Consider the following 14,536-nt stretch of genomic DNA (forward strand, 5'->3'; position numbering starts at 1 on the left):
ATGTATTATGTTTGGACTCGCGAGTTTCCATACTTGACTAGGTTGGTTGTGGGAAAGGTAGTTCAAATATAAATTACACAGCTATTTGATTAATACATCTAAAATGTTACTTGTACAACTCTTTAAATGTTTCAAGAACATTTGCATATCTCTGTATACACAATGCATAATAATCTTTTGGTACCCCCCCCCCCCAGTCTGCAAATAGAACCTGATCCTTCATTGCTACATCCTTAAATTAATTTCATTAATAAAACTGAGATTCAAAAAAACATGGATGGCTACTCAAGGTTAGGAGAAAATAACTGGTATTTAAAATGCTTCTTGATTGAAAAACATATTATTGAAGTTTGAAGACCCAAGTTGTTTCTGAAATAAAGGATGGCTCATTAAGCTTGAGAAGGTTTTGTGACTTGGAGCACTTCATTGTTGACATAGGATGAAAGATGACAATTAGGTTGTTGGGACATTAACCAGTATGTTATATGCATAGCATGCAATCACACAGAACAAGGGTCTTTGGGACAGAGGTCAGGGGCCTACAGAGAGTTGTCATGACTACCTAGAAGGTCTTGTTAAATTCTTGAATTAGAATATTTTACAAAGCAATGGAATGAGACAGAGTGATAAAATAGCCATAGGTAATCATAAAGAAGACACATTTAAGTAAACATGGTGGTTTACAAATTGTTCATCGATATTTTTTAACCAACATAGTCCAGGCCACCTCTACAGAAGGAGGGAAAACATCCAGTGGATTTAAAAATAGTAAATAATAATAGGACCAAAGTGTAATAAAACCTTTGTTAGAATTCAAACTGGCTTAAAATCTGACAGACTTGAGGCATCACTATGCTTGTTTTTAATCCTCTAAAGTGTGAAGCCATGATGTTATTGTCAAAAGAAGGAATGTTGGGATGTGAAGGAGGGTCACCTGAATTAGGTCTACAATTCTTTAAATTCAGTAAAATTTTTTACTAAGGATTAGAATGACAGATTCAATTGAATTTTCTCCTCTTTACTCATAATGAACAATTATTGTATTTGTGTAGCACTTAAAAACAAAACAAGGGTTTATAGTGCTTTGATACAAGCAGAAGCAAACATAACAACAAAGCGAACTCAAATAACAACAACAACATAATATATAATTTAATGACTTCTTAATGGCATGCATGAATTAAATGTAAAAATCATAAACAAATTATCTCTTTTATGCGTGTGTTTGGGTCCTGTGTGTTGATTCAGTATCTCTAGGGGACTAATAAATGGTCAGATCATAAAGGTGAGGTTGTGCTGAAATAAAAAAAAAATACCAGGCACTTATATGATAAACATTTTTGATGTAGTATACATAAGTAAAATGACAATTAGAGTAAAACGGCCAAAATAGGCCTCAGAGGGTGTAATGCGTGTGTTGCCTAGTAACCAAGTTGAAAATTATGTAATACATTGCCAAAATTAACATATTTATTTGATCTTGGCACAGATAATCATCTAGTGATATTTTCAAAAGCTTTAATGAATTCCTTGACCCAGAAAATGTATATATTGACACCTAGATTGACCTTCTAAGTGGCTTGGAAGACATATTGGCACATACAGACTTTACATGGCCGCCATCTTGGAACTGCCATCTCGATGGAGCAGCTCCCCCCAAAAATTGAAAGCTATGGTGATGGAGACTATGTGGAAAAATGTTGGTGCTTTTTTCAGGCGTGTTCCCATTCTTCCCAAATCTGGACCTAAGCCACCTGACTATTGGGTGTGGTCCAAAGCTCACATGATAAGATATGATGGGAAAATGCTGATAGTTCCTCATGTCTGAGTAATGTATCAAGTCATGTACCCAATTGTCTTTTGTATTATCCATTGGACATACTGAACATATCAAGTTACCCATCAGTCAAAAATATCTAACTGTTCTGGTCTGTCAAGTTTGAACACTCCTTGAGAAAAGTTGATAAATGCAGCTCAATGAAACTTAGCAGCATAGTAAATTATTTAAATCCTAATGTAATTAATCATGAAAAAAAGGTTATCTTTGCAGCTTGTGCATGTGTGAGTATGTGTAAACACAACACTGTATACACGCTGGACACACAGCAATGCCCTGCACCCTGACCCCAAACACATTCTGCAGATATTTTACGAGTCAGACTACAAATTTGGAGCCATAAAAGCACAAATGTGATACGCCTGTTTTTTAAAAGTTCCGAGCCAGCTCTGTGCCACAACAGGATGTTAAAAAGTTACTAACAACAGAATGGTAAGGTGAGGTTCCTCAACAACGACACACATTTTTTTTCAGGCCAGTCAGCATTATTTTAAAAGTAATGTTCTTGAATTAGAGGTGCATTTCATACTCGCTACACACACACAAAAATCCAAATGACCTTTTGTATAATATTACTTTTTGGAACTATTTTAGATAATGAAATGCCATTAGGTTGACCTCTAACCTTACTGTAAAATGTTAATGTTGTCATTGACAGAAATTATTTGCTGATTTTTGTAGCAGTAAGAATTAGATTTTTTGATGCTATCCGAGTCACAGACAGTGACACTCAAATATGAGATCAAGGAAGTGTGAATCATCACTCCACCTGTCAGATCCCTGCACTTGGCTAGACATGTTTCTCTCCAGGGTCAAATCAAATACAACACAAGAGGAAGTGTTAATTTATATAAACATTAAGGGCAAAACTACAGTCTTTCTCAACTGTAAAACAAAACTTGGTTTCACACTGATAATGTCCACTGTCATTAAATATGCCTTTGCATAAATGTGCTTCAGTACTGCTGCTCAGGGGCTGACAGAGCCGACTTGGGTTTCTATGGGTTTAAATGAGCGTATCTTGGGAGTGTAAGCAGGTAGATTAGGGGGAAACATTTGGTCTAAGGCAGTGGCGATTCTTAAGTCTTTTGGTACCATATATGCAAAAATCAATTGGGGGGGGGCTCCAACCAGTGTTCATCACCATCAAGTCTGCAGTGTCTCTTTACGCCTCTTCCTCTTTTTTCTTTTTTCCTCTTTCTTATTTCTCTTCTATAGACCCATAATTCCTCTTCATTTTTATTGGTTGACTTCATTGTCAAACTTTGGTTTTCACAGCAATAATGCATGCTACGGTTAGCATGCAAAGAGAGTGAGTGCTGTCAGATGGTGCCTCCTAAGGGAGGTTTCCTACTGTCCTTGCAAAAAATGCACATTTTGGGTCCCTGATTTGGTTTAAGGTTGTGAGCCCTCAGGGGCCCCCTACTGGTTTGCGGCCCCAAGCAGTTGCCTGCCTTGCCTGTTGACAAGCAGCGCCTCTGGTCTAAGGTTTAAATGCAATAAATGGGCAGATTTCAATCGTTGAACATAAACTCTCAAAATCATTTCACCTCACATAATTCACTGGGGTCTCCAACCACCAAGTTGCTTTCTAGAAAGTCCAATCACACCTCTCAAGCTCTGAAATAAATCAAATCAAATCTATTTATAAAGCACATTTAAAAAACTGACCAAAGTGCTGTACACATAACAAGAGAGCACCACAGCACAAAAAGTACACAAACAAACAAATCAAAAAAACAAAATAACAACAAGACAAAAACGTACACATACATGTGCACCCACTCACAAATGCACACACAGATTACCAACAACACAACCAGACAACAAGATTACATGACACTTGATAGAAATACATTAGAAAGAAACACAAGCAACCTTATTATGACTCAAAAGCCAACATGTAAAAATGTGTTTTGAGGCTGGACTCCACAGAGGGGGCAGACCTGACTGAGGAGGGAAGGCTGTTCCACAACCGTGAGGCCTTGACCTTGACAAAATTTATAACGGGGCTGAGGTACAGCCAGGAGGCCCATGTTTGAGGATCATGGGGACAATCTATAAAAATAAAGGTGAGAACAGATTGTTGCTGAATGTGATGGTTGTCATTTTGTTTGCTGGCGTTAGGCCAAATGTGTCAAACAAACTGAACTGTGACAGCTTCTTTTCTTTGGAAATGTATCTCAATGAAAACCAAGTTGAGCTTATCCAGCTCAAACTTATAGAGCGTTATTTCAAGATATAAAAGTTTGCACAAACTGAAACTTAATATAACATTGAATTCATGATCACATGCACACGGCAGCCAATGTGGCTTAAGATTCAAGTTGTACTTTAAATAGTTTGTCACATCACTTCATATGAAATGTGCAGATATTATCAGCCTTATACCTTCTGTTTCCAGGGTATGATTAACCATCATATTTTAATATCTTCACTCGTTCCTCTTGTTCCTGAGCATGAAATAAAAAAAAAATAAAAAAAATAGTTTGTCACTGCTATGAGGTGGACTGACAGGCGTTATTGTAGCAGGTAGAACTGGTTTGACGAGACAACTAAAGATGGCTCTTCTTTTTTGGTTTTGACTACGCTGATCAGCGAAATGGGAATTCACACAAGCTATAACAGGGCATAAAGGTGATTTGTAGATTTCAGATGTAATTGTTGATTTTATGGCTCACAATCTTAACATTCTGTAACTCTTCTGAATTCTCATGTTAGATCAGTTAGGAGTGCAGCCTACTAGTTGGATGAGTAAGATCAGTTTGAAATATCAAAGTTTTATATTCACGGCTTGAATAGACTGAAAAAAAAGTGTTTTGTGTTTTGTGAAGGTAAATCTCTACAAGTTAAGAAGTGGACAAAAGAGAGGAAATATGTTTGTTGCTTTGTGCGTTTATATACAGTATGTGTCCATGTTGCGCAACAGAGCGAGACAGAGCGAGACAGAGAGAGAGAGAGAGAGAGAGAGAGAAAGAGAGAGAGAGAGAGAGAGAGCGCTGCGTTCACATGCAGGCAAAAAGTCTCTTTTGTTTGCTTTATTCCTTTGATCAGATTATTTTAATGACACTGTGAACAGCACAAGTCACAATAAATATGATCTTTTCAAATCAGATTTGGGCCACTTTGCCGTCAGCAGTTTGTCATATTTCATAAACTCAAAGCAAACTATGATATTAAAAAAAGTATGATGAAGTTAAACACATATAATCCAAATTAAAAATTCAGCTGCAGAGATGAATGCAGGAGGAACTGAGAAAAAAACGTAGGCTCATACTGTAGGCTATAACTGAGTACACTCCTTGAATTAATTATTTATTATTGACTAGTATGCAGCTGAAAGCAGTGATATGCTTAATTTTATATCTTATACATACAAAAAGTAGAAGGCTTCAGTGCTTTGTTTGAGTCTCTGTTGTAGAACGGTAATAACTTAAAAATCATCATGTTTGTGGACCTCTCCCTCCGCCCCTCTGACGATCAGCTCACAGAGTACCATTATCCAGAGATCTGATTGGTCAGTAAACAAAGTTTCATATAGTTTGATTTTTTAAATTTTGAACATTATCCTAGCATTACCTGCTCCGGTGCAGGTTAGGTGTTCAGCATAAGTAACCATGGTAATCTATCCCAGTAAGAAGTGAACCACCTTCATTTTACTGAACAAACTATATCTGCAAAGAATGTCACTTTCGGGTTCATCAGCTTTACAAATTATGAATTAATCTCTCTTCAAAACGCGAAGCATGGGACGTCTTTGTTGTTCTTTTGCGCATGATGGTCAGTTCAGGACCGTGACCAGTTCACACAGGAGTCTGATACAGGCCACATTTAAAATGTGAACAGCCCCCCAGTGAAAAGAGTGAAAATACTGTAGTCTTGGGACAAAGTCACGCACACTAACCAATGCGCCACCAGCGCCCCGAAATGTATAACTGTATATATAAAGCAAGTAAAGTTTAAAAAAAACCATCATGGTCCCCTGAACACAAAATGTTAGGAATTCAGTTGAAGTAAGAAAATGGACTTTGTAGTTCTTCATGGATGTTTGCTTGACTCTAGTTAAACTTTTGGGGTTCTTTATGTCTGTGCACACAATGAAAATGTGAAAACCCTGAACATTTATGTTGGACAGTTTAGTTTTTTATTGGGGGACTTCAGCAATATTGCACAAGTTTTCGATATTTTGGTACTGTAGAATTGGGTACTGTAGAATTTGAAAGTGGATTTTAAGACCTCTAGGGATTGAGGCTACCTTTGACTGCAACACATAAATAACAACTTCTGAATAGCAATCATTTGCCACCATGAACTGTGGATTTTTCCTGAGCCTACTGGCAGGTGAGTAAGGTTACACTGTGTCATTGTTCCATGATGTTACTTTTCATAGCCCATCCAATGTCGTAAACCAGCTTCTACAAAGTCCAGATACAATTCCAGGAATGATTTAGGGTATAGATCGCCTTGTTAATTGTAACCTTCTGTCAAACAGAATTTGAATTCTTCAAACTATTTGTGTCAAGAACACTGATGTTACTGCAGTCTTTGTGCACAGAAAAAAAATAAGAGACGTCTGTTGAAACAGTTTACCTTAAAGAATTAGAGGAGCCTTTCTAACTTCTACAATCACTTTCTAATATTAGATATATAGCTTTTTCTATTTAATGGAAGACCGAGGTGGACATCCTGAAAATCCAGACATTTGATTTTACTGTTTTCTCATGATAATGAGTACATTTTTATGGTTTTCCAAAGATTCCCAACTTATTTATGTCATTTTCTTGTTGTAAAAAAGCTGGTAATTACTTTGATAATTTGTTAATTTCTTGAGATCTTGAGAAAACACGAGAAATAAAGTTATAAACGCTAAACCAGTGTTGTTATTCCAAGATAACGAGATAAAGTTAGTTGAGAACTCAAGAAAACAATTAAATTTACTTTTCATCATGCCAAGATATATCAAATATATAGATGGATGTCTGCATGGGCTTCTGGGCGGTTGTGGCTCAGTGGTAGTGTCGGTTGATGTGTCCTTGGGCAAGACACTTAACCGCAAGTTGCTCCTGCTATATATGAATGGATTAGTTAATACTGATGGAATATTTACATGAATGAGTTCGTGTGACCTGTGGTGGGGGGCTTTGAGTAGTCAGACAAAGACTAGAAAGGCATTGAAGTCCATTTACCATTTCCCGTCTTATGTAAACATTAAATACATTTTTAGCAACATATGTCAAATGATCAGTACTCTTTAACACTGCTATTTTTATTACGTAAAGCCTGTTGTGAACAATTAGTGTTCATGAAAATGTCTTCTTTCCCTTTATTACAGCTGCCTGCCTACCTCACTTTGGGGTCACAGCCTCTACTGAGGTTCCTGGAATCAGTACAGCAAATGAATTGACCACTACAGTGCCAGAGATCAGTGAAATTTCTACAACTCAGCCAATCAAAAGTCAACATAGACCTACATCAACAACACGGACAACACCTACAATGCCCCTCAACGAGTCCAATATGTTTACTTCCACTGAGGTAATAACATATTCCTCCAACAGCAAAGCGGACACCATGGGCACTTCTGGACCAAATGTAACTGGAGTCAACAGAGAAACATCGGTGGCAATGGAGGAAATAACTGCAATAGCTTCATCAGAGGAAAGTCCAAATGCAACAGCTACAGAAATGAATAATGTTTCTCAGGATCATTCTATGACTGCTGTTCATGAATCCGCACAAACCAGTACATCAACTTACATGTCAACAAGCAAGTCAACGTCAGAAACATCATTGGAAAATCATGGCACTTCTCTAATGGTTAGCAAATAACAATCATCTTTTCTTGAGCCTGGCACTTCGACAGTGGTGCATAATGCTTAAGAACAGGTGAATTCTTCAGCAGAGACAGTGACAGCAACACAGATTCTCATTGACTCAAAACAAAGTCTTTCAACCTCAACTGCAGCTCAGTCCAGCCATTAGCTGACAATTCAAGAATTTAGTTCACCTGTACCAAATTCAACTGTGATAGTTACAGTAGTGTCTAGTGATATCTCTTTATCATCAGTTGACAAAACTACCACATCATCAACCCTGGAAAATAGCCATACTGTGGACTCACCCACAAACATATTTGCAACTGACATGCAAACCACACCTAAGCTCTCAGAGATCACAGATCAAAACACACCAACCAACATTCCAGATGCTTCACAAGCTGCTGCTTTTTCAGGAAGCACTCCTGTACTCCAAACTCCAGACGCAACACAGACAGAAGAGCCAAATTTGATCTCTAACAAAACTAGCACTATAGCTTTCAACCTCACCACAGCAATATTTGAAGAGGAGATGAATTCAGTAAGTATACCACCTGAAAAAGTGACTGAAATGACCTCTATGCTAAAGAAAACAACAAGTACAGGCAAGACACAAACAACTTCCACCTCAAACCACAGAACAACTCTACAAACAACTTCCTTAGTAACAAACAACACAACAACTTCAGAACATATGTCTTCCCCTGGAGATGAAGTTAATGTCACTGAAGGTCAGAATTCAGAATATATCAAAACCACTAAGAAACAAACAACACCCATTACAACACACAATTCTGCATTAGCAAATTCAGAAGTAACTCCAGGAGCAAATGGTAACATTTCGTCTATAATGTCTGTAATCGCTGCTCCAAATCAAGGCACACCCTTTGTAACAACTATATCTGCAACATTATCAATTACAACAGCAACAGAAACTACATCTGTAGAGAAGGCAACCACCAAACCATTGACAGAACCTAAAAGTTCTGAAACAACAAAAAGAACAACACTTATGGTTTAAGAACTCCACACCTCACCAATACAAAATATGGTATCACTGACAAAAATATCTACTCCAATATCTGCAGCACCAACAACACTATCTGCTGACAAATCTGTTCATACAAACATTTCCTCATCTGCACAGAAACAACTCACTGAACTTGCACCATCAGTATCTACCCCAACATCACCCCAATCAGTTACAAAAGCTACAATGAACTCCACAACAATAACACAAAGCGCAGATTTAACAAACAAATCAAATAATGTAACTTTGGACCCCAAATCCAAAACAACCCAAGTCATTACAGAGTCCATTTTAACATTGAAACAAAATGTATCTTCAGTGAAAGACGTAGTCACAACTGAGAGTTCACCTTTTTTAGTAACATCAATCACCACTGCATCTCAAACTATCACATCTACAATTACCGACACTATAACTCCAATACAAACTAAAGCATCCATAGGAACAGCATCTACAGCCATGGCGGCACAATCCATGGTTGCATCAACCCAAGAAACACCCAAATGTAAAGTACTGACACCAAATAACAGAACATCTATGCCAATTACAGAATGGACAGCATCAACAACTCAATCTAAAGCAACTCAAACAGAAACCTCCAAAATCTCAGTACAACCAACACTGTCCATCACAGCAAACATTGAGATGACTGTAGCAGCAGAATCAACCACAACACCATTAAATATCACATCAACACGAACTAAATCACCTGCATTTGCTTCAACAGAATCAGTCACATTACAAATGTCAATAGCTGAACAGGTGACAACTTCTGGATCAAAAACTGATCACAGCACAGAACCAACATTTAGTGGACCATCATCAATTCCAACGCAAACTACAATGTCAATATCCATAACAACCCAAACTCAGTCTAATCCACCTTTAACAACACTAACATCAACAAAAACTTCACCATCTGTGGAAACTGCGTTACAGACTATATTTGGTAAAACACCTGTTGAAACACAACCCACAAGTAAAACACCACTATTTACAGGGCAAACAGCAACCAATGTGGGGATAAGTAGCAATGCAATGCCAAAAGACAGCACACCATTCAGCAGAGAGTCAACAACTCTTCAAAAACAGGACATAGAATCCTCAACAGTGCCTTTAGAGAAATCTTTAGTGTCCATGACGACATCATCCCCAACAATGCTCAATCAACCCTCAGAATCTGCAACTTTATCACCCATAACATCGACCGAACACATGACAACAGCTCCACTACAAACAGTATCTTCTGTAAAAGAAGAAGCACCAAATAAAACATCAACCAACACCCATGTATCTCCAACATATTTTCCAAGATTGACGAAAACTGAAGTAACCATGTCAGAAGCAACAACACTTATGTCTACTACTAATAAACAAGATGAAGATTTTTCATTAGCACTACAATCAACTACAACCCCATTACAAATGACTTCAACACAAACTAATTTATTTGTTCCAACACTGCCACAAACAACAATAGAAGAAACATCAGAAAACAAATCAGCATATGTCACAAATGAATCCTCACATGTACAAATGACAGAATCAGTTATAACACAATCTTCATAAACCATGGTACCACCCACAACCACAAAACAAAGTGCAGGATTCACAACAGTTCACAGCATAACACCATCCCTGAGTGGATCAGAAAGTACATCAACACAAACCACACCATCTACGGCAACAGTATTAAGAACACAAGATGTGTCTAAAACCAAACATGCACAATCTTTTCCACCTACAATGGAATCAGCAGCAACATCAACAAAAAAGGGGACATCTGCATTAGCAAGGCCATCATCATCATCATCTTCATCATCGTCATCAGCAACAGAACACCTCTCAACTGCCAAACAGGAATCAACAGCAAGTTACAGCTCAACACCAACTCAAAGTAAATCGATAGTTACACCAACATTAACTTCACCAAACACAAACATAGTGTTTACACCAAACAGTGTCTCCACAATGGTATCAATACAGTCTGTTTCACCAATGATAAACTCTGCAACAACATCAACACAAGCTACACAATCTGTCTCAACACCGCAGCAAACTACAGATATGCAAACAACAATAAACGGACCAGTGGTCCCAACACAATCTTTTCCACCAACGACAGAATCAGCAACAACATCAACACAAAGTATGCTGTCTGCCCCAACAACGCAACAAACTTCTGATGGGCAAACAGCAGTAAGAGAAACAACAGTAATTGAAAACACACAATTAACATCTCAAGCACAAAGTATAGCACATGTCACAGATTCACCAACACTTAAGTCAGCATAATTTTCAACAACACTGCCCACAGCCACGAATGCACAAACTGCAAGAGTTAAAAGCTTAACACCAACAAACAGTGGACTAGACGCTAAACCAACAGTAAACAATTTAACAACAGAAATAAAAGGATCTCTGGAATCAAGTGCCACAGCAGCACCAACAGAGCTATTTTCACCAACAAAGAAACCAGGAATAGGATCAACACAAACTATAACTGCAGCTGCAACAATTCCAAAAACTACACCATCTGACACGTCAAGTGTATCAAAGACAATCCATACAACTCCAATTCAAAGTACAACTTTTAAAAAAGAAAAAAATTTACCAATTCATGCTACAGAATTTGTCTCAACAACAGCCAAACTTACTACCACATCAAAAGGAACAAAATTCACAGCCCAGAAACCCACCACAGCTTACAGCTTAATGAAAGATACGCCAACAAACATGTCAACTCCTGTGCCACCAGGCTCATCCCCATCATCTAGACTTGTGTCTCCAACCACTTCACCCTATTCCTTAACATCAATCTTTAAACCCGCAAAAGGAATGACGGATAATGTCACAGATACAAGTTCTCTTCAGCCCTTGCCCCTTTTTTCTGAGGATGCATCAACCACAAATCCCACCAAAGCCAAAACAGCACAGCACCAATTTGATCATACTTCTGGTCCCTTACTACTGCTCAGAATTCACACTTCTGATGACAATGTTGGTATCTGTGAAATTTGAAAAAGAAAAATAATTTACTGCATTGAAGAGCGTCACACTAAAACATCAACCGGTCAATATAGCCTGTATCTGTTAGTCCAAAAATCCAATCAAAGTTCAAAACCGGGCAAGCAAACACGAGGAAAATAAGGCTGGAATGCATGAAACACTAAGGAGACAATGACATTCTGTCAGAGGGCTCGTGAAAACACAAGTGTATAAAAACAGGTGTAATGAGAAAAGGCAGGAAACAGAACAATGGCAGGAAGTCAGACTAGAAAAAATATTCTAACAGCAGATAAAAAAATCTAAGAGGAAGATTTATTATTAACATAAGACACAAGAAAACTAAATCGGGGACTGACAGAATATCATATTATCTGTTCAGGCAATATAGAAGGTTTATAAGCATGCTAAAATACAGGATAGGAGTGGATTTTTGGCTATTTTGCTTCTATTAACCATTTCTAGCCTCTGTTTCAGAAAGGTCATTAACTGGAAAACAGTAGCCTACACTGGCTGGAGTAGGGCTTGAAGCTCTAAGGGTAAAGCTAGTAATGCAAAACCATTCATTTGTAACATTGTACACTGTACCTCACTTGTGTTGTCCTGGTCTGGTTACTCTTCATTGAAGGCATCAGAAACAGGGAATGTGGTCCGGATAACATTTGGGTAATCAAAGACAAGAGGCCTTACAGCAGCCACTTTTGGGTTGTATTGGAAAAAAAAAGTTTTTTCTCCAAGCAAGGGAATTATTGCCTTCAGTCTTGGCAATGATCATCTACAAGTACCTTTAGCTCGATACTTCACAGGTTTATTCAAAGGATGCTGAAGTCAAATGTGTGTCGACAAAGATGGACTGCTCTGCTTTCTTAAGTAAGATTCAAATGACTGTTCCTACCTTATTGAGTTATTATCCAAAAGTAAGTATGTCATGTTGATGATAATGCTGAGGCTATTCTAAATGAATATTCTTTTTTTTTTCTTTTTTCTCTGCTGTCCATTTCTTATGTGCAGCAGATAAACTTTAGCTCGGAAATGTCTGCAGCAACAAATAGACATGTCATTCATCAACCAATGTCATGGATGGCTAAAACAAAGAATGTTAAAGTAAACCAGGCGATGATTCACACGTTTGTGGAGATTAGGCCGGCTACAGCCCCATTACTTAATTTTTCCTGTGTCCTTTTCAAAGATAATCTTCATAACCTACCTTAAAAAACATACTATTAAAAAACATGCTGATAACAATGAGAAGAATTTAAAGGCCTTTTTTCCGGGTGTAATTATTTTACTTTTTTTGTTGCTATGTCGTGTCTTTTTAATTTTCTGCAATGCAGGAATTTCCTACTATTATTCAGACATTGAGGTATAATATGTTGGGGACCAATCAGATTTCTTATCAAACAAAATAAAACATTTAAATTAAGTTATGCCATGCATTTTATTCTCTCTGTTCTCCCTGTACCTAAACTAATAAAGATGTCCTTTACTTGGCAGAGGAATGCCTTTTCCTGGGTCTTTCTGTAGTTTTGTAGATCTTATCTGTATAATTAACTTCTATTTATAGTGTCTGTAAATCAGAATTATTCTTATTTTAATAATCTGAAACTATTACCACCTTCAATAAAATATCCATTTAAATCTGTGCAGTATCATGTTTTGTCACTTTGTTTTGAACTAGTAGACAGGTCAAGTATTAGCATGAGTGTGGAAGCTTGGCTTTAGATTTGTACAACAGATTTCTGCCACTAAATTTGTGGTGCAGTGGATCAATTTTAAAAGGAAACAGTGTAATATAATAAATAAATATTGCCTTTAATTATCTTTTTTCCCCATATGACTGTACAGATTGTGTTAAAGTGTAAATTTACTGCCTTATAATTAAATATACAATGACACTGACCCAGATGTCGTTTAGATTTTATTGTCTTGGGGCCGATTAGATGTTGGCTTTGTGAAATTCTTTCAGAAGTTTTGTTAGAATAACAGCAAGTTTGTGCATATTCAAGCAAATACCACTCAACTGATAACAACGTCACTATCTGTTAATATCAGGGTTATCAGGTTGGGTTAGAACTAAATTTGGTTGTGACGTTGTTACCTTTGTAATCTTTCATAACATGTTCCTCACATGACTCTCAATGGACTTTGAAAAAGGAAAAGTGTAAAGGCATTCCTGACAGGACATCTAAGTATGAAATGTGTTAAAGTCATTATTTATTTTGGAATTTTGATTTAAAAGTTAGTTTGGATTCAACATAAACATACAGCTATAACCTTTACCGGTAAGTAACAACTAATCAACCTCCTGCTTCAACGAAAAAAATCTAGAAATTTTTAATAAAACCCTGTCAAAATAATTTCCATTAACATGAGTTAGTTAAACACTGCTCTGTTAGTGTGAGAGTTTATAGTTTCTAAAAATTAAACTTTGATAACCTCTTTGACGTCACAAGTAAAAGAGTGAAAACCACAGGCAGTTAAATCCTGATAAAATTCTTAGTCCCAAGTGCCCGTCAGGGCTCAAGGAGCAAACGGAGGAACATAGAATATTCTTTAGGTAAAAAATAACAATCCAAGACATTTACAAAGACTGTGTAGGTTTGTTATTGCAAACATATAGTAAATAGACATGAATTAGGCAACGTCTGTGAGCTAGTTCAGGCAGACAACCTGAGCTGCTTTGATTTCACTCTTGACATGCGTCCCTATCCCCAGTTGCCTGGCAGCACATCCTTTCTAATTGACAGACTATTTAAGCCGCAACATTTCCAGTCTCTCCTTCTGCTCTTTTATTGTTATGTCTGACCTTTTTCAGTACTGCGCTCTTGCTTTCAGCCCCACCACTTT

Source organism: Labrus bergylta, chromosome 22, assembly GCF_963930695.1.
Source record: "Labrus bergylta chromosome 22, fLabBer1.1, whole genome shotgun sequence".
NCBI lineage: Eukaryota > Metazoa > Chordata > Actinopteri > Labriformes > Labridae > Labrus > Labrus bergylta.